This window comes from Anser anser (genome assembly GCF_964211835.1).
Source record: "Anser anser genome assembly, chromosome: 1".
In the NCBI taxonomy this organism is placed as follows: domain Eukaryota; kingdom Metazoa; phylum Chordata; class Aves; order Anseriformes; family Anatidae; genus Anser; species Anser anser.
Window position 1 is genome coordinate 27,678,493 of NC_139720.1, and position 24,490 is coordinate 27,702,982.

General features: G+C 37.9%; 1 protein-coding gene across 9 annotated transcripts in view; it reads left to right on the forward strand.

Annotated features, from left to right (window-relative positions):
- TFEC (transcription factor EC) overlaps positions 1-24,490 on the forward strand; it is a 148,983-nt gene that overhangs the window by 68,123 nt on the left and 56,370 nt on the right. The window contains exons 1-2 of one of the 9 annotated variants that reach the window (XM_083809728.1): positions 3,646-3,855; positions 4,975-5,058. The exons of 3 other annotated variants lie outside the window; for them this stretch is intronic. The gene's annotated coding sequence lies outside the window, so the exon portion shown is untranslated. Of the gene's footprint in view, positions 1-3,645; positions 3,856-4,974; positions 5,059-11,342; positions 11,469-21,505; positions 21,634-24,490 lie in introns of those variants that run through there. 5 more of the 9 variants (XM_083809729.1, XM_083809726.1, XM_083809727.1 and 2 more) reach the window with 5 other exon arrangements.

Genomic DNA, 24,490 nt, shown 5'->3' on the forward strand with positions numbered 1-24,490 from the left:
CACAGTGCACTTATTAGGTGAGGCTTAACTAAACATCTTCCTTTTATGTGAATAGGAAAGAAGGTCTGTCTTTATTTAGTGTAAGAAATCTGATTTTAGCATCTGGATGCAAGTCTGGATCCCAGGCAGGGATTTAGGTTCTGGTCCCCTTTGAAGCCATCCTTTCACGTGGGTACCCCATTTTTCTCTTCTCTCCTGGAAGTGGCAGAAGGATACTCGTCACCCCTCCTTCCCCCTATCCTGCAAGCAGCTCTACCCCTGGCCCTGACCTCTACTCCTCCTCTCCAGAGAAACAGCAGCAAGCTGAATATGCCTGTGCAGTTGCTTGGACCCTTGCTATCCCACAGAAAGTGTTCCAAGAACACACAGGGTGCTCATACTTTCTACCACTGATGATCAAAATTGCTCTTACACACTGAAAATGGATTAGGTTTGATGGCAGAACTACCCATATATGGGAAAGGCAGAGGAAGAGGAGCTAGAAGACAGTACTGTCTCTCAAACATGCTCAGTTCCTGTCTTTCAGTGAGAACAGGAACAACTCTAGGTTTTTAAGGAGGTTTAGAAGATGAGAATTAGAACATAACCCATGTCTTGCCTTCTAATAAAAAGTGCACGAAGGCTGCGAAAGACAGGGGAGTCTTGGCTGGTTAAGGTCACTTCCTGTTTTATATGCTGACCTCCTTGAAAAAGAGGTCTCTATGCCTAGTGTTCCCATAGGAAGAGACCAGGGGCTGGTTCCAGGCTGGCCTGCAGTCAGGGAAGTCCTGAACTTCTGTGCAAGTCCCTATTCCTTGAAAAACAGACATTTCAGCATTCTCTTAGGTGTCTTTGACTAAAACAGGGATGTTTTCTAGAGCATGGTCTTCATTTGGCTGGTATTTATGTGCTTGAATATCTCAAAGGTTGTAAAATTAGCAAAATCCAGACATTTCTAGGATGTGATTGTATTATCTTTGGTTGATATGGTTTCATTTGGCCCATTTTCCGTTGCACAGTGTCTTACCAGGACTGTGAGCAAAACATGGTCTAAATGGATCTGGGAGACAAAACAAAACAAAACGTTTTTTGTTGTTTCTTTTTTTTTTTTCAGATTCTTAGGTACAAGTTCTGGAATAGGTCAGAGAGAGAAAAACATAGAATGGCAGGGAGTGTAATCTGGGTTTCTGGGTTTTATCCTAAACTGCGTTATATACCAACTTTATCACCGGATCTCTTAGAGGTGTCCTTCTCAAAGGACAAAGCCTTTTGAGATTGCTAGATGAAAGGTTTGTGTAGCAGCAAAATATTACAATAATGCCATTTTAATTTAAACATTTCTATAATAGTGAAAAAAGGAATTGTTCATAACTTGGGGAGGGAAGGAGACGATCTCTTGTCATTACTGTTTGTACTTGCTCACAAAGTGCATTCCTTAATCAAAAGAATAAGGAGTCACTTCTGGACTTCAGAGAAGATGGTGGCAGGATGCTGGTTGGCACCAAGATGCCAAAGAAGAGTCCTGATTATCCATTTCTTATGGAAATCAGTGAGGTGGAAGCCAAAACCAACACAAAGATCAATGTCAAAGATCATATCAGATATTGTATCTGCTAACAACATGTCAGTGGCCAACCAAGAAGAGACTTATCCATCTCTCCTCTCTTACCTAAGGCCAGACCTTCCACCTTTATCCCCATTGCCACTGTGATCACCTCCATGACGGTTATGTCATCCAGAAATGTATTCTCATGAAAACAAAAAAACAAACCAACCCACCAGCCAAACCAAAAAACAGTTCTGTGAAGGCTGTCTGTTTTTACAGCTTTGAATTCTTAGCTTTTCAAGAGCCCAGGGGGGAGCTAGACTGTCCCAACCCAGATCAGATCTCGAGGGAAGGCAAGCATAGGTCCCATGAATTTTAATCACAGAATCATAGAATCATTAAGGTTGGAAAAGATCTCCAAGATCATCTGGTCCAACCATCCCCCTGCAACCAGTATCATCCACTAAACCATGTCCTCCTCAAGCATCACTTCCAACCTTTCCTTAAACACCCCCAGGGATGGTGAATGCCACCACCTCCCTGGGCAACCCATTCCAATGTCTGACTGCTCTTTCTGAGAAGAAATGTCTCCTCATTTCCAACCTAAACCTTCCCTGGTGCAACTTGAGGCCATTCCCTCTAGTTCTATCACTAGTTACCTGTGAGAAGAGGCCGACCCCAGCTCCCCACAAATTCAGTTCAGGTACCTGTAGAGAGCAATAAGGTCTCCCCTGAGCCTCCACTTCTCTGCTGGCTCATGTTCAGGCCAGCATCGACCAACACCCCCAGATCCTTTTCCTCTGCACAGTTTTCAAGTCACTCTCCCTCAAGGCTGTAGCACTGCATGGGGTTGTTGTGACCAAAGTGCAGGATCCAGCACTTAGCCATGTTGAACCTCATCCCATTGGCCTCTGCCCATCGAACCAACCTGTCCAGATCCCTCTGCAGAGCCTTCCTACCCTCCATCAGATTGACACTTCCCCTCAACTTGGTGTCATCTGCAAACTTACTGAGGGTGCACTCAATTCCCTCGTCCAAATCATCAATAAAGATATTAAAGAGGATGGGCCCCAACACCGACCCCTGGGGAACACCGCTGGTGACCAGTTGCCAGCTGGATTTCACCCTGTTCACCACCACTCTCTGGGCCCAGCTGTCCAGCCAGTTTTTAACCCAGCAAAGAGTGTACCTGTCTAAGCCATGGGCTGCCAGCTTCTGCAGAATACTGTGGGAGATCATGGTTTTTGTTTTTGAATGGAGGCCTCTTTGTGATGAGATCAGAGGCACTATTAACTTCTTTCAGTATTATTACTACAAATTGTGAGCTGCTGTTTGAACCTCAGCTGCATTGCTCTTGTTTTGTTCAATACACCCTAAACTTGACTGTGACTGTAAGATCTTTCAGAGTATTTTATCATCTTTCAAGTAAAGATAATTAAAACAGGAAAATAAGTCACTAGTTGCAGCTCGCTGTCTATCATTTCTTGTGTATCCTAGTTCTCACCTCTCACAAAGGCTTAGTTGAATCCTTTACTCATGTTTCATGGGGACTAATGCAGTGTGAGAGAGAATGGGTGCTTCCCAAAGGCGACTCAGGGATATAAGTCCATTTTTGAAAGTATTCCCTCATAGCAGTTACAGCAGTTATAAAAACTGTGCTTAAAAAGAGACAAAATTGACTCCCTCAAGGCTTTAGCATATAGGCACTATTTAAAAAAAAAAAAAAAAGGCTCAGGGTATGTGGTATGATTTCAAGTTATTCATAATTTGGAGGAAATTATTGCATTACAAGACCCTATCCTGATTACAGAACTTTTCAATCTCAATCCAAGATAAACATGTCTTCAAAACCACATACACCTGAGTTGCCCTTTTAAATACCCAAAACCTTGATCCATATTCAGGGCTTTTTTTTCTTGAGTCTGCCTGCTGTGATGAAAGAGTCATCTCATCTCGTATTAATTTTGTCTTGGTACATGGAATATAATTACGTTATAGCTTTTGGGGCTGGTTTTCAAATATGTTTCTGAGAATTTTAAATCTGTTAAAGTAATAGCTAAACTTTCCAGCTTGCTTCTAACCAAAATGTTTTGTTTGTGAGATGAAGGTGATATTACAAAACTTAGCTGTGAGCAATTGTCTTTAGCAGTTGTAGAAAGTCAAATATAGAATTGAATTTCTCGTAGTTCCTTAAGAAGCAAACCTTGTCCCCACCCTTCATAGGGAGGGAAGCAGGATCTGTAAAACCCTGGGTGGTTTCTCCTCTCTGCCTTACTGACCTTCTTCCATCCAGCCACTTCTATCACCCACAGCATGGGTAAGGAACTAGGGTGAGTAAGGAATGTATCTGGCTTTGGGGATTGTCTTGCTTCTCAGAAGCAGGGAAGACTAGCTGGCAGGGTCTAGCCTGGTTTCAGAAACCACAGAAACAAGAGCAGGGCATTGCAGAGGTAGTGGCAGCCCTGGGGAGAGCATGTGCACCCAGCCCCATGTTTGGGCTGAGAGAGCAGCAACTGCACAACAGGGCTTAACTGTATAGACATTAATAATCAATTTTAATGCTCATATTTTAGCTTTCATTGAACTTGCAGGCTTGCAGTGTGGTTTATTTATTTTTTATTTTTTTGACAGGAACTGGTTGGTTAATGTGATATTTTTCAATGCCATCTGGATTTAGACTGCATTACAATTCAGCTATTGTACTTCTATAACTGTAGAATTGCACCACAGCTAACCGGGTTTAAGTTGGACTATTGACTTAATATACTGCTTTCTGAAGAGACACTAAGATTCCATTTCCCCATTTTCTAAAATTAAATTTGTTGTAGTGCATAAAACAGTACATGCTCTTTACTGCTTATTTACACAAAGCTTCTGTTGAGTTCATTGGAAGTTTGGCTGACAAGTTTGGAACAAGATCATATTCAAATAAAATTTACTGCACACCACTTTCCCATTATGTACTACCCACCCCCCTCACCCTTTTTATGTTTAATTATGAAATAATTGTAGCACTATAGGGACTTTAACAATCATGTATGTACAAATATTTAATCCATGTGTATAGATATATGGACATCTATATTCATTCTTACTTAAAGTCTATACCATAAACACTTTCTTCTAAGCATAGACAATTTGTCCACAATGAAAAGGAATGTAAAACCCACTGATCTAAGGAAAAAAAAAATAGTAACACTCCTCTCTCCCCCAAACCTATAATTACTACTTGGTGTCTGAAGAATTTAATCATACATGGTCTTTTTGACTCCATGATCATGGACAAATGTCTCTAATTCAGATGTCCAAAATATAGATGAATTTTCAAACCCTGTAAGTGATTTAAGAGCGTGGTCTATAATAGCATCAGTGAGGCATTCTTGAATCACTTTTGTGAAGAATATTTCAAATGCATAATTTGTCACCAAAGTAAATATCTGTTCTTTTAGAGCTATACAGCTATACGTATTCTGGCACTTCTGTGGCAACTGGCAGAATTGAACACTAACTTAGTTGTCTAACTTTAAATCAAGGTAAGTTTAAAAAAAAAAAGTTTTATCCCAAGCCATGTTTTAAAAGCTGTTCCTAGTTATCTCATCTTATCTGAGCCATTCTAAAAAGTTTGACATCAGGCCTAAGCCTGTGGTCAGTGTGGAGAAAAAAGATCTAAACACAGAACAATCAGCCCATCTGTTTTAGACATAAACTTAACAAGGGGACAAGGACGTAACAAGGACACAAGTCCCTCATTAAGTCCAAAACTAATATTCTGGAATCTGCATGCATTTGTATAGAAAAATATAGCAAAAAATATGGTAACAAGGTTGGTCTGAGCCATTCTTTTCTCTTCATATTGACATACTGTGTGCTCCCAAACCTCAAGAACGCTCAGCACCTTTGCTGAGTGGGAGAAGACATCACTGACCACCAGTCTTAGGGATTAACACTAGAGAAACACTCATGTGCTCTGCTCTCAGATAACTGCCCCTGCAGGGGGAATGCAGACATGATAGTGTGCACAACTGTAAATGCAAATGCATTTAAGAAAACAAAGGTGTTCATTGCAAGTGACTAAGCCAGGTCAGTAAAAAACAAGCCTGTCCTCGAACTGTGTTTTGCCCTGGTATGTTGTATTATAAATCACCACTCTAAGTTGCTTCACCTTTCCAGAGCTGCACTGACAAGACACAAGACACAAATTTTGCCTCGCCATTGTTATCCCTGCACTGAAAAAGAAAGGGAATGTCCCTGGGAGAGTTGTGTCACTGGAATGTTGCAGAGCTGCCTTGAAGCAGTATAAGTGGCCAGCAAGTAGGCAGAGGTCCAGGGTTATGTTTAATGGTCATTCTGTTACTTTTGGCAGCTTCTTGTAACTTTATGAATATGTTGCCCATTTGCATGGCAAATTATCTGGGTTCAGCAATGTTGTGGTCACATCCACCTGTGACTGGCCTTGTTCCGATGGGACAGGTTTTGCTGAGTTGTGAAGGCAGGGGAAGCAGCACGTGGCTGCAGGCTGTTGTCAGCAGTAGGCTGGGAACTGAACAATCTCTGTCATGCAAGCAATAATTATACCATGGTTCAGTAAAGGAGCACTTGCAAAAACAGGCACAGCCATGAAAAAAGACCCTTGCTGATCAAGCAGCCAGACACATTGAGATCTATTGGCATTTCATCTTGGCTATGACTATATAGGTCAACCCAAAAAGACCTGTTGGATTGATGTTTCTTCAGGAAAAAAAAAAAAGGTGTAGGCTAAGGAGCAGCCACCTCTCAAGTCTCAGGTTATACATGCTGTAGGAAATACTTGTCATTTTCCTAATTTTCACAAGATGTTTCAAAGCCTGACTTCTTCAGAGGGTGTTCAATCCAGCTGCACCCCTGTGCATAAGCGGAATCCCCCTCTTCACTGCCTACATGGCTGCAAAGGCTGCAGGGAATGAGACAAGATGTTGCAGCACAAAATAGTTTTCCCCCTTTTGGGTGTTTAATGAATTGTGACTTTGAAATGAATAGTAAATCTGTTCAACTAAAGCAAATTCAAACAAATTCAAATAAAACTTTTCTTAGAGTTCTATTATTTATTCGAACAGCCTCACTGGCTACTATATTAATGAAACTTCATCTGCTCTCATGTCCATGTCCAGAAGTCAGATGTGTTAGCCTGAGTTTCTAATGTCAGGTTGCCTTTATAACAAATAGAGTAGAGGAGAAAACTCAGGAGACCTCTGTGCTATCTCCAGGTAGCTGTCTTTGGCAGGCCAAACGAATCATCTCCTGGAGATTTCTCTCCAGTAAGAGGATCATCTTAGGTGGAAATGTCTAAATTAGAAGTCTCTAAATTTTGGCAAGATGAATCCTATCAGGTTTGCAAGAAATAGGCCTTGCCCTGAAGAATCTACTGTTTATCTAGGGATGGCAAACAAAAGAGTTGCAGAAGAAAGATGCCACAAAGAGGAGGCAAGAATCACCCCCAGATGACCCAGCACCTCACTCACTGCATGGGAATACACCCTAGTCCTGAGACAAAGTTCTTCATCATTTATGTTGGATTCATTTTAATCTAAAGTCTATTATTTGTTTTGGCATGCTCCTCCAAACTTCCTGGTTCAGCTTATTTTAAGCAATAGCTGAAAATTTGGGGGTGGGGATGGGGAGAAGGAAGGAGAAGAGATGTCTCACACTTTACAGTACAATCTGAAAAAGGAAGTGCTTGAAGTTTTGCAAGATAATCAGACCCTCAAAAAAAGTACAGCCTCTTTTGCAGCCAGTCCGGCAGCCAGTTTCACAGATACAGAGAGATAAATGCAGGTACACTACTAAACAGTTCAGCCACTGCTTTTACTGCAGCTGATCTCACTTGTAGAAATTTGAAAATGGCCACAGGGATATACGGATATGTATGACAATAAAGATATCTTTATTTTTTCTTCTTGTTTGAACTAATGATGACAGTGCCATAAGGGGAAATTTACAATCTGTAGCTAATGGGTTGTGGGTTGGAAATGTGGAAAGACCTTTCAGATCACTTTGAACTTTTTCTCTTCTCAATTTCTATTGGCTAGATACAATCAGTATGCTTGATAAATATGAAATATTCTTCTACTTTGGTTTGGTTTTCAGAGGTGCACTTTTGAAAAAAAAAAAAAAAAGGAGAGAAAACAAACAAACCGGAAATAATTCCAAACCCTGGCAATTCACCACCCAACAGAAACATGAATGGGAGACCCAAAACATGATAATTAGGAATGATTTATAGAATGAAATGAAATGAAAAGAAATACGTTGATAAAATTTAGTAAACATCAATATTCTGGATCCTTACTTAAAATCTAATCTGAGAATCAAGTAAATTTTGCTTCTCTGTTCTAAAATAATTTTTCTAAAACTTAATTTTTTTTTCTTCTTCTTCTTATTGTGTGCTAACTTTCACCAAAATTCAATCTCTGGGCTTGGCATCTATTAAAAAAAATCTAAACTTATGATAGCAAAAAATAATGACTGTGAGCAACAATGGCATGACTCAGACTACTGTTTCTTAGAGTCCAGTATCAACTCAAACAAGGGGTGGCTTCTGTTTGGTTTCACTGGCTAATGTTAAGCTATGTTTCTTGCAGAACTTTAGTAAAGGCAGATGAAATTTTTGTATAAATTATGATGCCATATAAATTTTAATTGAAGGGATCCAGATATTCAGCTACAGTGTCTCAGGATTCAATGAAACAATGAGTTACAGCAAGTTATGATCTCAGCGAATGTGACCAGCATACAAAGATGGGTGATCATTTACCTTACTTATTTAAGATAATTCCAAGACCATATAATTGATAGCATCTTTAGCTCATTGGCAGTAATATATTTAATGATGATAAAACAAGGCCTTTCCACTGCAGTGTGGGAAATTTTCAAGTTCTCTGTCTGTAAATGTTGCAGAACCTTTAGGTTCATAATTCCCACTGCCAGTCTCCTTGTGATTACGCACTGCTGGTATCTGAGTGGGTGGTGGACAGGTGTGAAGCCAGTACCATACAAAGAGGAGCTGCTTCCTGGTCCATCATAGCAACCATGGGCAGCTGGTATTGACTTTGTTAAAAGTGTGCCAAAGTACTTGGGAGAGGTTTCTGATCTCTCAGAGTGGATGATGTTGGGCTTCTTCAGAGTACTCATGAGCTGTCTGGCACGTCCAAAGGCTTAAGGTTTGAAGTCACTGTTTCTTAAATGAATCCCTGAGGGAATCCAGAAATTAAATACTGTCTATCTCCCCCAAGGAATAAATCGTTCTGGGAGTGCCTGTGTCTCCTAGGGTTAAAGTGACTCTGTGTGTTACCCTAGAGCCTTCAGATGTTTGATTGACAGCTTCTGCAGCTTCTTGTGCTTTACAGGAAAGTACTTGAAAAAAGATGTCCAACCAATTATAAACACCAACAGGAATTTTAGTTTATCTTTATAGTTACTAACATGATAGCAAGTTGAAATATTCCTACTTTCTAACGAAACTGAATTAATCAAATTTATCTTTTACTTTGATGCTCACAACTCATGTTCATTCTGCAAAATGCTCAAAGGGTTAAATTAAAGATGAAATAGCACACAGTCATGTGCAGGAGAGCCTCCGTCTCCTCCAAATCATATTTAAATGATAAAAAGCCTTTCTACAGGGTTAGATCCAAACTGTGGAGTTCCTGTTACATTTAATAATGTAACCTCATACATAATGATAAAACTTAATTCTTGTAAATTCAATTTTTAGAATTACCAGAATTATTTATGTCAGAAAATAATTGAAACATTTTATTTTGTTTGTTTGAATATTGTTTAAAGATGACTATTTTTATGCACAAGCATTATTTATTTTTTTCCCCCCACAGGACTTCAATTTTAAAGATCTTCTTTCATGTTAGTTCTATTGGCTTGGTTATTTTTCTCCACATCGCTATTTCTGAATTCATACCATTGCAAATAGATTTTATTTTAATTTTTAGCTGAGGAGAATTTGTTACATTTGTATGTTAGGGAACAGTGCCCAGAGCTTGTGACAATGAAGACAATCATGGTTTCATATTTGGAAAATGTCAACAACTTTATTAAATAAAATTAAATAAGATACCTTCAAAGACATACATATTCAGCAGCTACTGAAACTCTGGGAGTACCACTGCTTTTTATCTCCTTTTCATCAAGCAGGTGCAAGGAGAACTGTCGAGAAAATTAAAAATATCATATAAGCTTTGTTATTTAAGATTTGTGAACATAACTATATACACCTGTGGAATTCGTCACTGCAGATGGGCAGACTTTGTACGAGTGAGGAATATTCATAACTGAAATGTCATGGAACATTAAAGTAAAACATTTTCAGAGAGCTCCTGTTCAGAGCTTCCTGTTTCAGTCACTGACTTTCATCTGGGAGTTGCTAGTCACTGACTCTTGAGCTCAGTGAATCCCTTCATTTGGATTGGCTGTACAGTTGCTCAAGTGATATATAACTTCCCTTCCTTTTTCTGAATACCTGAAAATGGTCACTGTTTGCGACAAGTATATACGCTGAAATACTTTTTCTCATTTTTTTGTTAGCTTAAGCTGCCTAAACTGAGCCTCATTTCTCAGAAAACCCTTAGGAACTTAAGGTTAATTCAACAAACCAAACTTTGATTAGAGACATATATATTTAATTCATGAGACAGGATTAAGACACAGATCCACAAAGATGCCTAGGGTATATTTAGGAATCTATGTCTACTTGCTGCCATAAAATTTGGGCATCTAAAGATGAGCGATCCAGCGTGGGCATGGAATACAGATTTCTTGTTCTGATGATGGGATATGACAAAGTGTTCTTCAAATTACATAAATGCCTTTAGAAAATACCATTACAATTGATAGAAGTGATACTTCAACTATTCTCACAAAGACCAGGTTAACATAATGTAATAAGAACTCCTAACAAACTACTTAACTATTGCAATCCTATAACCAAGTAATGGTGGGATCGAGAATATGCATAGAACTGTGACAAAGCCAGGTAGTCACTGCAGATAGCATCAAAGGAATTCTAGTCAGTCTGTATCAGTCACACTTCTTTTTAAATATCAACACCTGATTCCTCTTTCTACCAACTCTCACATTTCCTTAAACTACTTGCATCTGTACAGAACATGGTGTTGCAATCAGCAGCCAGGACGCAGGAGATCTTGACTTGGGGCACTGATCTTAACTTAGTTTTCCTTTAATGACCTTTGTTCCCTGACTATATATATCAATGTTATATTAAAACAAAACAAAACAAAAATGTAAATTTTTAGATTTAAAAATATTAAACAAACAAAAATAATCTAATGACTTTCATTTAAATGTGTGAAAGTTAGCATGCTAATTAGTATAGTTTTGACTAAGAAATTACAAGCACAAACTCCCCATGTACATGAGTAGAGGTCTAGGAGAGCCGAAGCCTGTATTTAATGCTAGCTTCATGTGCTATGTCTGCCATGACCTTTAACGTCTGAGCTAAGATTTATTAATTTCCAAACTTCCTCCTCTAAGCTTACGTTTAGAAACCTAGATAGAAGTGTTCCCGAGAGCTGCCATTCCCTGTGGTACTTGGTAGCCTGTATGCCTGTCCATGGTGGTGTCTTTCTGTGCTTACAAGAAGCAGTTCATTTCCACCGAAAGTCTTAAAGGAAAAAGTGAAGCATACCTCTTTATGGGCATGAGTCTGAATATTTTGCTCCACTGCATCTGTGTGAAGTGCACTGATCCACTACTTCAAAAGCAATGTCGGGATTGTTATTTCCATGTGCCAGCCAGTGTATAACAAATACCGAAGGCTAACAGTGTGCTTGCTACACAAGAGAGAAGAAAATCTCCTTCCCATTGTGGTCTCTTCAGTCTGTTTATTAGGAGTACCAAAACAGCCTGTGAAGTTTTTACATTTTGTTTTTACTGGGTAAGAACAATGAATTTAAAATGTTCTTCATAGTGCCTGACCCACCTCAAAGTTTCAATAGCACAAGGAGTTGGTGGTTCTGTGCATTTACTTCAGGTATTTGGGTGTGTTTTATTTAGGTATGTCTTATGCTCATTAATGTTGCGTTTTGCTGTTCTCTTAGTTGCATTCATGGACTGATCAGTAGGGTTGGTTCCTCCTGCCCCACTTTTGTTGTTTACAGAGTTCTTCTGATGGAAAAGTGGTAAGAGTGAGCAGGGAACTAAGTCTGTAATTTTAAGCACACAAAAAAAGCAGACCTTTTTCTCATTTTGAAGGAAAAGATAGTTTAGAAATGTCAGTAATCATAACAGAACTCACTTTTTCATTTAAGGATGTAAAAATACATGTGGAAACCAGTAAGACCAATTAATATAATGAGATAAGAAACTCAAGTATACAGAGAGTTTTGAGATAAACTGCAAGCTTTTTTTTTTCTTTTTTTTTTTTCCTGCTCTAAAAGTTATGTGTGTGTGTTTGCCTGTCTATACGAAGGTATACATAAGGAAGAAGGCCAATTTCTTGCATATGTATTTGTCTATTATATATATGTCTATAAGGTACCATTTAAAGTTATTATTTCAGTTACTTATTCTTTACTGGACAGGAAGATAGGAAGGATATTTTGTCCTTTACAGCTGAGTAAAGGCCTGTCCTACAGCCTTGTTATCTCCAGTTAAAGAATGTAATGTCATGGTAGTGCTGGATCTGAAAAGAGGGCCTGTACAGGAACGGTATTTGTGCAAAAGGTCAGAATAAGAGAAAAAGCCATCAATAATAATAGACACTTTGATTTATACAGAATTGTTTATTAGATTTTTGGTATGAAAGATGATTGCATAATTATGTTGTTGCAACTTAATTCAGTTTGGTCAGTCATGAGGAGTAATTCTGAACACTGTGTAAGATCCATTTAGAAAAATATATTAAATTAATTTCCTGAATGCTCTAAATGTCTGTCTGCCCTTGCTTTATGCTCAGGGAAAGAGTTCTCATTTGGAAGGAGCAAAGGTGTAGCAGATGTCAAGTTAGGCACTGACTCCTCAGCTGTATGATGTCTTAAATTCCTTTATGGACCTGAATTCAGACTTCCTTCATCTGAAAATGAAAACCACCATCATTTGTGGGGCAATTGAGATTGCTAGACAGCCTTCCCCCCCTCAGGCAGGAGCTCATGTACTCTGCTTTCTACAGAAGAATAGGAGCCACATCTTGTTCCTTTCTATGTTTACCATATTTTTTAGAAAATGCATCCATTTTGATGTATTCATTGCAAGAATATGAAACTTTACATGACATTTACATGACATTTAGATCTAAACTAACCTATAAATGGACACAAATATATGTATATTTTTGTCCTAATCTATTTGAATCAGAGAATCATTAAGGTTGGAAAAGACCTTTAAGTTCATCTGGTCCAACCATCCCCCTACTACCAATGTCACCCACTAAGCCATGACCCTAAGTGCCAGGTCCAACCTTTAAAGCGTGCTATTGTTTCAGAATTCCTACACTGAAAGATGTAGGTCTACAAACCTGCTGTGATTTGGAAAAACTGTCTGAGTATATTAACTGGTTCTTAGACTCTTTCTGCTATTGTGCAAATGCTGCATAAGGTGGTGTGGACTGTAAAGCCCCACTAATTGAGTAACTGTGATGTTCCAGGTGGAGCCTGAGATGGGATGCAAATGTTGCAGTGTCTGCCTCCCTTCTTCTATCTGTCTCACTTTCATGAGCAGTACAATTCACACACAATTATTTTTTTTTCTGTTAGAACAGTTGAACAGTTGGTGCCAGCCTACATAATGGCTAGCTATTCTGATGCCTTTTTTTTTTTTTTATTATTATTAACAAAAGCACTCTGAATATTCATAAAAAGTTGACATTATTTCATTAGCATTTGCAGGTGTATGTGTAAGCCTACTGAAAAGAGTATCATGCTCTCTGCTGGATATCTGCATGAATGTTTCTAAAACATGACTTCCCACAAGCACAGAGGACCATACAGCAAGGCAATTAATCAGTACTGAATGTGTATTCCCAGTCTCTCGCTTCTGCTCTCTTTCTTGTTAGTTCAGAGCTGTATTTATTATTACTTCTTTCATAAATCTGTGAGATCCTAATCTAGCTCTCCAATAGATAGACAAAAATGGGTGTTTGTCAAATTTCTCAGCCCTTTTGACCTCGTTTTTTACAAAGAGGTTTTTATATATTGGATTTTTATCTGTATTACAGAAACAAGACTTTCAGAGTTTATTTCAAAATCAGAGTTGCACTCCAGGAGCTCAAAAATTTCCAGTCATGCTCAAAAAAGCAGGAAATCTGACACATTGTAAAGACGGTAATTATAACTATTGGTTGATTGTGCCTCCTGAGCAACTAGCGACATGGGGCAGAGACTGAAATTTTGTTCTGAATTCGTGAAATGCATGCCATGAGGAATTTGTAGTACATCACAGGCTCCTAGGAGCAACATGGTTACTGAACGTGTGTGCAGTGCAGCTGCGTGGATCAAGAGGGTTGCAGGTGCTGGTCTGCCAAGACGGAAGAGAAAAGTGATAGTGATGGGCTGGAGCCCAGTTTCATTCTTTGCTTATACTCTGCCACTGCTGCTATAATGCAATAAATAATTAATAATAATAAGGTTAATAGACAGCTTTGGCCTGGTGATATTTTGAAGTAGCAGAAATGGATGGAGAGCTTGGAGATCTTTCGATGAGAAAGTTAGAATGGACAAAAATCATCTTGTGTTGGGCTCACTGAAGAGCTATTAAAAAGAAAGCCATAACTCTCTGCTGTAGTGAGCACTAATCAGCCTGGGGACCTTATCCATATATAAGCAAATGTTCTGGGTTTCCCATGAGCTCCAAAGTTATGCTTTCAAGAATAATAACTACTCTGTGAATTTTGGCCTCCTGCCACAAGATATTCTTCTGCTCTCTGGTGACGTGGGCCAGCTTCTGCCAGCCTCAAACACACCCTTACTCACTTCTCATCCTGACAAGGAGAATGCCATTTTCAAAAGAAAATAGAAACAACACAGTGAAGACAAATTGACAGATTTTCTTCTACATTCAGCACTTTCCAGTAAAACTCCAGCAGCTGAGATTTGTGATTCTATCCATTATCTCCATGTCCTATGCTGATTTTTACCCATTGCTTTTCACCTCCACATGAATTAGCAGCTTCCTATGAACTTTCAGCCTGCAGATCCACATAACATGTTGTAAGAGCTGCAAATCAATAGAAATCATCTGAAATCCATACATCATCTTACACAGTGGCACATCACTGGGAGGTGAAGCAGACCTACAGAGGGAGGAGAGTGATGCTGAACATTTATTTGTTCTCTCGTCCTGCCTGACCAGGGTTTAGTGGCTCCAGCAAATGTAATTGTTGTAATAATGATCCAGAAGGAAAAATTTGCAAGAACTAGACCCAGAACATTTTTATTTATTTATTTATTTATTTATTTTAAAAAGCATGTACTCTTCTCATTAACTAAATAGTCGGATCACTTATTATGGAAATTCCATATGCATATTCCCAAGCATTTCTGTATGTTGTCTAGCTGCTACAATGGGCTGGCTTCCTTCTAAATCTCAGTGTGACAATGTGGCTCAGACTAGGCTTTTAAAATAGATGTGTATTACAGAACTGGGTTTTAATCCCAGCTACACCTGAATTGGCTTTGTATGGACTCTCAGGTACCTTAGCTGTAAAACTGGTCAATAGTTGTGACTCCCCAGTGCATGAAGACTTTTTGCATATTAACAGCAGCGAGCAGTAGCAAAAAATTAGGAGCAGTTGGTTCCCTAGCAGGGATCAGAAGTCATGGTGTCTAGGTTTGGATTTAGCTGTAACTCGTAGTTGACTACTACTGCAAGAAGTGGGAGAGAGGCTGTGTCTTCCAGGGGTAATTTCATGATCCGTATATTTTCTTATAGCAGACTGCAAAAGCCATAAATTTAATCAGAACAGGCAGCTGTGTTCCACACAGGGGTTGGGGTTAGGGTTGAGGTGTGACTGGGTATGATTCATTTAGATCTGTAGTTTACCACATGGTGTTGGCTGTGCTACTTCTACAAACAGCTTTTAAAATGAAAGCTTCAGGGATAAATAGGAAACAACAAATAACAGTTTCCTGATAAGTAAAGCCAAGTTAGAGATTCCTGAAATATATTTGGGAAGTAGGGTTGACAAAAAGATATTTTGTGGATACACTCCACTATTTCATAACAGACTTGCTCTGAGCTACTAGAGCTAGAGTTATACTTTATTAGTCCAGATTCTGGTGCTCTGTTCCCCAAACCTCAGACAGCCATAAAAGTAGAAAGGAATAAAATGACCTGTATATTTTTATTTATATTAAAGATACTGACTTTAAAATTTAGAAAATTCCAACATATCATCACATGTAAATGGGCTTGGCTGTCTTTGACTCCACAGCAGCTGTATCGATTGACACCTCCTAAAGACCTGTCTATTTTATTTTATTTTATTTTATTTTATTTTATTTTATTTTATTTTATTTTTTATTTTATTTTATTTTTTATTTTATTTTATTTTTTATTTTATTTTATTTTATTATTTATTTTTTCTCTTACAGTTTTGAAAGCAAAACCACTGTTTGAGTCTTTATTTTAAAACAAAGAATGCATGTAAATCATGTCCTCTATGTTCATCAGACATGCTGTTGAGTTTGATAGTCCTATCATTTGTAAGCTACATATATTGTTGCTTTAATGCATTCCCTCACTACTTTGATAAAAGCCTTAAGATGTTGCCACTAGTCCTTTGATGTTTCCTTCTGATGTTACAGTACCTCTTTTTTCCTTCTCTTCCAAAAATTCTGTTTTGCATAAACATGAGGAGGCAAGACATTTCTAGTTAAGGATAGAAACATCAAGTTTTATCAATAAAAGGACAAAAAAAAAAAAGAAAAAAAAAGGTAATCCAGACTTTTATATACTCTAGTCAAGTAATTATAGATGAAAAAAAAATACCCTGCAAGGGTGTTTACATTGCACTTAGAGCAAACATTTTTTCACTAGTTCTAAATAAAACAACCAGGCTACTGTGAATTTTCATATGATGCGATCATTTATTTCTTCATAGGTTGTTACGGGAACTCCAGGAAAATGAACCTTATGGTTTAAATAAACCTCCTAGTTTACTAGTAAGAAAACACTTTCATGTCTAGTCTTGTCCATAAACTATCAGGCTACTAACAGGGATTAACTGATTATCACACAAGAAAAAAGACTTAATTTTTATTTTTAGCTTCAAAGCCATATGTCTTATCTTGAAGCAAAAATGCTTAGTTTTTTCTTTTCTTTTCTTTTTTCTTCTTTTTTTTTTTTTCCTCTGGGAATAGCAAGGGATTATTATTACTACTGTTATATTGTTATAGTTATTTTTTGTTATTATCTAAAAGCCCATATGAAGAAGAGGTCCCATTATCCCAATGGACTGAAATAATCCCTGTCCCAAAGATTTTCCAAAATAAGAAAAAAATATTAAAATAGTGAAGAATAAATGTTATTATTACCTTTTAACAAGGAAATTCAAGCCAAAGATCAAATGTTCTGCTCAAGGCCATATAGGGAAAATCTAGCAAGGGCAGGGACTGAATACACACAGCTCCTGAGTGCCAGTTTAGTGTAATTTAAACTACTGGCAAATGTTGTGGAAAGAGTGATTTTCTTATGAATGGCAGGACTGTTTTATTGCATTCAGGAAGAACCCAATGTAGTGGAGCCACAACATGGTCTGGTGATTAAAGAATGTTAACTCAAGCCAAGAAATGCCAGTTTGTAATCTTGCTTCTTCCAAGATATACATGTCCTTTGGCTAACCAAAATTTTTACTGCTTTCTAGACAAGAAGACAAAATTTCATACTGCATTATAGCTATAACCTGAAAACTGCAAATCTTTTTCAAATGTTTTTATGATAAATTCTCAGTAACATAAATAGGCATAAAATATGGCTGCTTTATCTCACAACTGAAGAGTGGTACACATCTTAAGGACTTGTTTCACAGCTCACTAATGCACAATGCCCTTGACAACTACTGCTCAGAGCTTCAGTCCTAAGAGCAGTTGTCCATGTGAGTATTTCCCTGAAATCAGTGAAACCACTTGGTTGGATAAAATGGGAAAAGTGTAAGTAATTGCAGGATCAGAGCTAGGAAGGTATTAGCGAGGATAAAGACATTCTTGTAGCAATAAGCAGTGATTTCGCAAAAGCAAATAATGACCTCTCTCTCCATTCCCCCTCCCCAAACCTCTTTCCTTCCCAAGTAAGATGGAAGTGGGTAGAGACAAAGTAAGATCCTAATCAGCTAGGGTGAAATTTGGGAACTGGAAATAAGAATTAAGTAAAAACTACTTGACTTTGGAATCAAAAACTATGCAACCACAAAAAGTTCTAGAAGAACAGCAAAATTGAAGGAACCAAATGATTGTTGTGAATTAATTTCTGCTAAATGAATTTATTTATTCACCTTACCTCAAGGTAACTATATCTTTTGTGTCTACCTTTGGTCTTCCCTGTGTTGTTGCAGCTGCTCAGTTCAGGCTCAGTAGGCTGGAGAGATGGCCTTCAACTTTTGCTGCTTACAGGTAGAGAAGGGTGACTTTTTTTTTTTTTTCCCTTAAACTTCAATACTCTATAACTCCATTTTAATATTTATTGATTTTACTGTCCAGCTGTAAAACAAAATCTGAATTTATGCCATTGATCAGAGAATGAATGATCCCTATGAAGAATGATCTCTATACATGTACATAGACTTATATTTCCCATTGCCGTGAAGACCAACTCTTGCTGCAATCATAGAATCATAGAATAGTTTGGGTTGGAAGGGACCTTTAAAAATCATCTAGTCCACCACCCTGCCATGGGAAGCAATGTCCTATAGCAGATCAGGTTGCCCAAAGCCCCATCTAACCTAGCTTTGAACACTTCTAAGGATGGGGCTTCCACAGTCTCTTTGAGGAACATGTTCCAGTGCCTAATCACTCTTTTGGTAAAACAATTCTTTTTAATATCTAATCTAAATCTAGTCTATTTCAATTTGAGACCATTACCCTGTCCTGTCACCACAGGTCTTGGTGAAAAGTCTTTCATTGTCTTTCCTATAAGCTCCCTTTCAGTATTGAAAGGTCACAGTAAGATCTCCTGTAGCTGTCTGTTCTCCAGGCTAAGAAAACCCAACTCTCTCAGCCTCTCTTCATAGGAGAGATATCCAGCCCTTGGATCATTTTCCTCTGTTTTGATCTCTTTCTTCCCAGCTTTGCTCTCTTGCTTACTCTCCTCACACTTTCTTCAGAACAGGTGTCCATACTTGAAGCCTACAGTAAAAAGACATAGAATTTTACCATACAGCAGTCACTGTTACCATGGATCATTTTAAATTGCCTTGCTTCTATGCAAAGACTTTATTTTGGTGTCTGTTACAACAAGAGAGTCCCAGAATGATTGATATCAGACCTCCCAGAAGGTGGGCTTTAAAGGTATGTTTATAAAGCTACTATCCATGTTCATCTCTCTTATAACATTAGCTTTTATTGTTGAAGTCTAAATTCTAGGACGACTGGACACCCAGTACACTGAAATTGAGATCTGTGTATTTGTCCTGAGAGAAAAAATGTTTACTACAGAGTTTTATGTGGGTTTTACTGAATCCTCACTCATAAAATATGGCTCTCACTTCCCCCTATTTGAATTGATTAGTCACCCAGGGCTGCTCTTCCATGAAAGACCTTTCCCCTCCCATCCATGGCAGGTTTTGCACACTGACATAAAACTGAAATCAAGTAAGTCTCTGGGTATATCCTCTAAACAGTGACACTGTACTGTTGGCATGGCCTTCTTATCTATGAGGGAGGATGCAATGGAATTTGCTTTAATGAAACGGAGCTTTAAATTATTCACCAACCTATTCGCTGTCTGGTCCAAAACTAGCCATCTTGAAGGAAATGCTAGCAACAAAACAACCAGACCTAATTTTGATCCATAAGAAGATCAAAAGCTCTGCTGGAAGTTTTTTTTTTTTTTTTGTGTTGTTTTGCTGGCAATCTTTTGTGTGATCTGCAACGCATTCTGGCAAAGGACTTTCTAGTTGATGTACTCCTCTGGCCTATTCACCTCCAAATAACCTATTCAGCATCAGGACCCTTTGTTCACTGCAAACACAGAAAGTGAGCTAACCAGGATTTTCTGCATCCAAGCTTTTTTTTATGTTGAATATTTTGTTTCCTTGTTTTGCTTGACAGTTAAGCATTGATTATACAAAATCACACAGAATATTTTCTTATGGCAAATTGGGACATTAGTGCTTTGCATTTATTATGGCAGAACTACTTTATGTTGCCCGGTACTAGGGCAAGTATTAGACTTGGCACCTAGGTAAGCTATCCAGTAGAAAAATGGAATAGGGTCTAAATTTCTGCTTCGTATGTTCCAACATTCTCTGTTATTGTTTTGTCTACTTCCCAGTTTGTGTAATTGCAATATCTTGGTTTTCCTTCTATTCTTTTTAGGTTATTTATTATAATGACATAATCATCTTTCTTTTCCATCCCAGTTTTATTCTCCCTGTATTCTTGGTGATGGGCTTTATTTTTAAAGTATTCTGGCTAGGAAGAAAGGCTTATCCGAAATGTCTTCTAAGTAGAAAACTGAACGTTATGTTCCTTCTGTTGTTCAGTATTCTGACTCTTTAGCCAGCCCTATTTTTTCATACTTGTTGTCAGCCTAATCTAGCCAGCTGGTTTAACTTTTCTAATTTTCCTTAGTCATAGTGTTTTCCTCTTTCATAATCGTATTAAACCCAGTTCTTGTTTTGCACCTATTAATCCTAAATCAAGATTTCCTGCACTTCCTACGATGCTGAACACTGCCTCAAAGCTTTCCAGCAAATTGGATAATGCCATCTGCAAATTTAAGGTGACTTGAGTATTCTCCATTGATACAGTCACATTCTTCTTCTGGGGTTGGTGAGATAGTTCAGCAAGACTTTTTCACTTGCCTTGCCACATGCAAATTTTAACTCAACTGCACTATAAATGTTTTTGAAGACAAAAAATCTACAATAATGTAAACTGTACCTTTGGAGGGGAAAATTAAACAGCAATCATTGACATGAAAGTATTGCTTCAGAAATCAAAAATGTGTCTTAAATTTAGCTGGGCTGGAGATGCATGGATTAATGTGACAACCTAAATTCTTCTGTTGGAGATCCAGCCTCGGAGAGTGACAGCAGGAAACCTGCATCTCAAGTAGTGGGACTTCATAATCTTTAGGGAAGGATAATCTTGCTCATTACAGAGATGTATGCTGTACATTCCATCAGTTTTCAGTGTGAAAGCCTTCCTCACTCTGGCAGGCTTTTATGCATCCTTTGATTCAGTGGGATGGTCCTGAGGGCCAACAACATACCAATAAAATCTGGACTTGATTGAGAAAAATAAGGGTTTTACCAAAATGCAAGTCTTACACATATGCTTTGCATCCAGCAATGTAAAAGGTAATGAGCCCAAATAAATTTCAGTAAATTGTATTGCTAAATTACTTTGAAACTGTGCAGAATATATTGAGAGTGTGAACTGGATTGAGAATAATCCTGGTGTTTGAAGTTAAAGCAAAGAAAATTAACTTATTCTAGATGGTAGTAAGAGATTGTATGAAGAAGAGTTCTTCCTCTGTGTTTAGATTTTGTGGCCTTTTGAATGCAAATGGTGATGACAGACTAACAAAATGATCGAAGGAAACTGCTAACATGGCCATAAAATTATGCTCCTGATTTCTTTCAGCATCTATTCTTCAGTTAACAGTGCATTTAAGACCCACATAGGAAGTTTCTTTCCTTAAAAGTGCTGTATCATTTCTTCTTCCTTAACTGAAATTCCAGACAGAGTTAAGGAAATACCCTCATGAGCCACTTCTCCTTTCTCTCCCTAGAACCAACTGGATACACACAAGCAGTGACATACATTATTCATGGTCAGATTTGTATTGGTCTTTTCTTGTTTGCCCTGCTGTGTTCGTGTCCCTGGGCTCTGGGGTGTTGCTGTTTTGTAGAGGTGATAGAACTGACAGCAATCCAGCCTCAGCCGGTAGGTAAAGACACTGGAAAACCAATGCTTCTGCATGTTAACTGTGTGATGAAAATCAGCCTAATCAATTCTTGCTTTATTTTGCATGTGTGACAGAATCATAGTTTAAGCTGCCATCTTCCTAAAGCAGACCAAAGGGACTACAGTTAGCCTTCTTTCCATAATGTAGCCTATTGCTTATGCTGATAACTGCTAATGAATTCACTTGATAATTAAATAAACATACTAATACTAATAAACTCACATACGAAATTTTACTCTTTAACATTCACAGCACACCACTTTTTTGCAATACAAATAATGTGATATAGTTTCCTGCTGAAAGTTCTGTGGAAACATGCTGAAGGCTTTAAAATACTGCTATCATTATTAAATAATGAGAGGAAAATAAGAAAATCCATTGGCACTAGCATATGTAAACTTATTTAATATTCTATATTGTTTCTTAATTTAACAAAATATAATTTTATAATATATATATATAAACTTTTCATGATCATTTTTTTAACCAGTTTCTTTATGAAAAAAGTAGGATTCTTACTTTTCAACCAAGAAAATATTAATTTTGGTGGCAGAAAGATTTCACATAGATACATAACTACATCAATCATTTTCTAGGCAATTCTAACTTCACTTATTTTTAACTTGTACATTCCTTTCAGCATTAGGACTATTGTATTTGAAAAACTTACCTAGCTTTTCTTGTTTTGTGCTGCTTTAATTAATACTGCTTATAATTAATACTCTTAAAAATGACTTACCAGTAGTAATCTTTAATTCCATATTGACACAGAAATTTCATTTAAACTAAGTGGGAATTTCTCTTGATTAATCCCAGTAAAATCAATCATCTTTTGTTAATCAACATGTTTTTATTATAAGCTGAAATATAAGCTGAATATAAGTGAAATATAAGCTGAAAGTTGTTGAGTAGTTTGAGTTTACCCTAATATCACTCTTTCAGCTCCTACTCTGTAGTGTTTACTATGTGTGTATATGTTTGTTGTACCTAAACTGAAATGTAAATGCTATCAAGTAAAACCCTAACACTGAAGGACACATACCTGTTTCAAGAGGCCAGGCTGCCTCTTGATTCTATTTATGGTGTTCTTACAGTAGTTCTCACTGTAAAGATTTTTAAAGACTGATTTCAGAATTCAAGTAATTAGAAAAGGAACTGAATTTTGATCTGTTGTACATTAGAAATTGTATTAATCTTTTATTAATCTTTTTTATTTAATTTTTATTTATTTTTATTTTTTTATTTTATTAATCTTTCATTAATCTTTATTAATCTTTTTTTTTTTTTGCTAATTGAGTTACTGCTGAATGGAACATGTGGTGAACTAAGATTAGGTTAAGTTCATGTCAAAAGGCAAGACTGCTTGCTCATTTCAGTACTGAAAGCACCAGTTAACACTATCTTTGTGAGATTTCCAGTCAACTGTAGAATACAGCAAAAACATAAGTATTTGGGGACTTGCACTTTCTAAATGTTCATTGAAGGAATTCTTGGCATCCCTTTTCCTCTTTAGCAGTGTTAGGCTGAAAAGTACCTTTTCAGGCTCAAAATGAAAACCTATAATTCAATAAAGACTCCCCAAAATTAATTATGCATTTTAAAGTAAAAAGTTAAATTATATTCATTATAACATCTGTTCATGCTAGTGCTTTTTTGTTTGCTTGTTCATTTGTTTGTTTTCCACTAACACCTAGGCTCCTTATTAAACTCTTATTTCCTAAGAACAATGACAAAAATGTGAAATTATTGAAATATTTCAAGGACAACATAATTACTGCACTTTAAATCCGCTGTTATTACTCTAAGTAGAAATGTATTGCCGAAAGGATATACTGATTTTTAGGTAGTGTTACAGTAGAATCACAGAATGGTTTGGGTTGGAAGGGACCTTAAATATCATCTGATTCCGCACGACCCTGCCACAGAGCAGGGACACCTTCCACCAGACCAGGTTGCTCAAAGCCCCATCCAGCCTGGCCTTGAACACTTTAATTGATGAGGCAACCTGTTCCAGTGACTCACCATCCTCGGAGTAAAGAATTTATTTTGAATATCTAATTTAAATCTGCCCTTTTTTAGTTTAAAACCATTACCCTTGTCCTGTCACTACACCCCCTGACAAAGAGTCCCACCCCAGCTTTCCTGTAGGCCTCCTTTAGGTACCAGAAGGCTGCTCTAAGGGCTCCCCAGAGCCTTCTCTTCTCCAGGTTGAACAACCCCAACTCTCTCAGCCTGTCTTCGTAGGAGAGGTGTTCCAGCTCCTTGACCACCTTTGTGGCCCTCCTCTAGACTTGTTCTAATATGTCTGTGACCTTCTTGTGCTCGGGGCCCCAGAGCTGATCACAATGCTCCAGACGGGGTCTCAAAAGAGCAGAGCAGAGGGGGACAATCACCTCCCTTGCCCTGCTGGCCACACTTCTTTTGATGCAGCCCAGGATACGATTGGCCTTCTGGGCTGCAAGCGCATTCTCATCAACCAGCACCCCCAGGTCCTTCTCAGGGCTGCTCTCAATCTATTTTCTGCCCAGCCTGTATTTGTGCCAGAGATTGTCCCTGCCCAGATGCCAGACCTTGCACTTGGCCTTGTTGAACTCCATGAGGTTCACACTTGTCTACCTCTCAAGCCTGTCCACATCCCTCTGGATGTCATCCCTTCCTTCCAGCATGTCGATTGCACCACACAGCTTGGTGTCATCTGCAAACTTGCTGAGGGTGCACTCAATCCCACTGTCCACGTCATTGACAAAGATGTTAAACAGACACTGAACTGACAGTAATTTTTGCTATTTTCATGTATAGCAGGACAACAGCATGATAAATCATGAACATGGTCAG